Source organism: Pteropus alecto, unplaced genomic scaffold (genome assembly GCF_000325575.1).
Source record: "Pteropus alecto unplaced genomic scaffold, ASM32557v1 scaffold71, whole genome shotgun sequence".
NCBI classification, from domain to species: Eukaryota; Metazoa; Chordata; class Mammalia; order Chiroptera; family Pteropodidae; genus Pteropus; species Pteropus alecto.
Window position 1 is genome coordinate 574,718 of NW_006433024.1, and position 3,212 is coordinate 577,929.

A 3,212-nucleotide genomic window follows, 5' to 3' on the forward strand; every position below is an offset into this window, starting at 1 on the left:
AGACCTTTAGGGCATCCTCTCCCGATTGTCTCTGAGTGTCCCCTGGTAGTCTGAGAGATGATCTTAGGAATCACATAGAGAAATGTTGAGTTTTAAATTTAAGAGTCATATATTTTAATGTGTCTCTTCTATTTATGGCAAGTCATATAGGTTTCCAATTGATGGCCATGACATAAAGTTTTTAGAAAGTTGACATAAAAAGTGAATTAGTTTAACAATACTAAGAGAAGTAGCATATTCTGATAGTTAAGAGGATGGACTCTAAAGCCAGCCTGCCTGATGACCTTCCAGCTCTAACCCTTACTAGCTGTGGGATAATGGGCAATAATTCTCTGTGCTACAGTTTCCTCATCTGTAAAAATAGGAGCCGCTTCATAAGGGTATTAAGATGATTAAATGAGTTAATGCACATAAAGCACTTAGAACATTTTCCAGCTTGTACTAAGCCCTGTATAAGTAACTTAAATACAATTAAGTGAATCGAAGGCGGAAGGAGTGTATATGGCCAAAATCACGGGGATGGTTCCAGGACAGCGGAGGGATGTAAGAAGGCTTGGCTTCTGCAGCCCCTCCTGTGATAGATGGGGACCCCAGAGGCTCAGAGAGCAGAAGAGATTGTTCAGAGTCATCGGCTGACCTGCTATGGTGGAGCCAGGACGAAATCCTTGGTCACCTGGCTTGTTGTCTACTGCCAGGCTGCAGGAGTGGCTACTTCTATGGAGAAAAGCGATTTGTCCCATGGGCCGCTCTGCAAAATGGCAAGCGCAGTCTTCATGAGAGGTGACACGGACATTTCCTCAGAGGCATTTTAGCCAACCCTGACCCCTCTAGCACCCCGAGCGCTGATGAACTGACCACAGCTGAAAAGCAGTCCTTGAGTAAGCTCCCCATAGGTAAGGGCCAGGCCTGCCTAATTCACTGATGGAGCCTCAGGGCCTAGCAAAGAGCACGGCCCAGAGAAGCCAGTTATCTGTGGATGTTTGATGACTGACTGAATAATGACATCATGCCCATTGCCTGGGTCAGCCGGTCAGCTGAGCAGAGGATAGGGTGATCAAGGGCCTTCTTGTCTGCTTGTCTGTGTGTGTCTGTCATTTTGTCTGGATGAGGCTGTTGAGGTAGCAGGGCGGTGAGAAGTCAGGTGAGGCTGGAGGGTAGAGGAGGAAGAAGAAGCTAGAAGGAATTCTCTGAAGACAGGCTGCCTCTTTCATGACTATTTGGTTGGCCAGGCCTGGCCTCAGCTCAAGACTTCCCCTGCTTTTGATTAATCAGAAATTTTCTTATTAGTTTCTTAAGTACTCAGAATAAATCCAGAGTCCTCACAATTGTCTTCTGGGCACCATGTGAACCAGCTGCCCATCATCCTCTCTCCTGCCACTGCAGTGCTTCCAGGGCTTACTACTCTAGCCGTTTTTTTTCTCCCCATTTCTAAACATTCCAGCATACTTAGGCCTCAGGGCCCTTGTACTTGCTGTTCCCTGTGCCTGGAATGCCTTTCCCTAAGGCTTGTGGAGTCCGCCTCAAATGCCACCCCTTTAGAGAAGGCCTCTCTGTCACCTTACTTGCTCTGCTTTATTTATCCTCATAACACCAGTCACTCCTTGGTTTTATATCAAATAAGTATTTCTGTCTACAGGGAATTTGCCTGTTTGTTCATTGCTACCTGCTCAGTACCTTGCACACTGACTGGTATATGTTAGGTACAAATTGAATATATTTGATGCATGAATTAATGCATTAAAGCTTTTGCCTCTCTGCGGCTTCTAGGTATGCCACCTTCACAGGAGCAGTGATCCTGCCTAGCTCACTGGTGCCTGCACGGCATCAGGATTTGTCCCTAGGAGAGGAGAGGTCTGTTTTATGAGTCAGCCCCAACCCCAGAAGCTCCTGCCCAAACCACAGTGTCCCAGTTTGAGAAGCAGATTCCAGCTGGTAGGAGACAGTGGAGGGAGCACCCTGAGGCTGACCCATAGGCCAGAGCCAGCGACAGTGGGCTGGGCTGGGAAAGGTCAGGACTGAGAAAGGTTGTAATCAGGATTAGAAAGGCAGGGGCCAGAGAGTAGGTCTGGGGTTTGGGTATGGCTGGCTGGGAGCCCACTGGCAGGGGAGCTGGGTAGCTGACATGTCTGGAGTGATAATGGGGTGCCAGTCATGTGGCCCCTTGTAGGCTTTGGTTCCTTAGGGCTCCCCAGCTGGCTCTGGCTGGGCCTGAAGGGTCCATTTCCTGGCAACAACAACAATATTAAAATATACAAAGAAGCTTTCTATCTGTTATAATTACCATGTATAGTACATGGTAATTATAACATGGTAATTATCACTAAGTGTCAGCAAACACTTAGTGATCCCTTACTAATACTTAGGAATAATAGTTGTTGCCTTAGCTATGAACAGCAAATCTCTACATTTATAGGGGTAACACCCCTTCAACTAAATCCATTAATTACTAAAACACATCATTTGTTTATCATCACCACTAAGAATAGTGCTTGTCACATAATAGATACTCAATATTTTTGAAATGCTGAATTAATACATAGGTTAATCAGTTTTGCCATTTAATAAACAAGGAAATAGCTCAGAAAAATCAAATTTGAAAGTCTGGACCCCAATGCTTTTACTCTTGAGACTCCGGTCTAAAACAGAGTTTTAAGACTTTGGGGTTTCACAGACTAGGAAATTTCTAAACTAAATGCAAAAAAAAAAAAAAAATGGAAGAGGTCAAAAGTTGCCAACTTTTCATTTTTCCAAGTAAGGAGATGGAGAAAGATGTTGCCAATGATCCTTATTTAACAAGACATTTTTTACCCTCAAACTGGGTGAAGGATGATCCCAGAATTAGAAAAACATTGGGGTACATTTTGACTCTGGGAAAGCCACTGTATTATTCTTATATTTCTCATTTCGTGAGGACTGGGGAAAACTTCAGTGATCAACCTTGAAGGGACAGGTTGGGGCTCGGATGGGCATTTGGGAACCTCTGGCCTGGAAGAACCAGTCATTTAAGTTCTTGCCTCTTTTTGTCTCTCGTTCTTCTCTCGACTTCTCCCTTTCTCATTTCTTTCGTACAGATACACAGAGGCACATTTCAGAGCTCTGAAGAGAAGCTTGCCATGTATCAGAAGTAGATCTCAGATGGAGAAGAAAGGCAATTTCTGTTCCAAGTACCAAATCCCTAATTCCGAAAAGGGGCGGGAGGATGGAATGCAGAC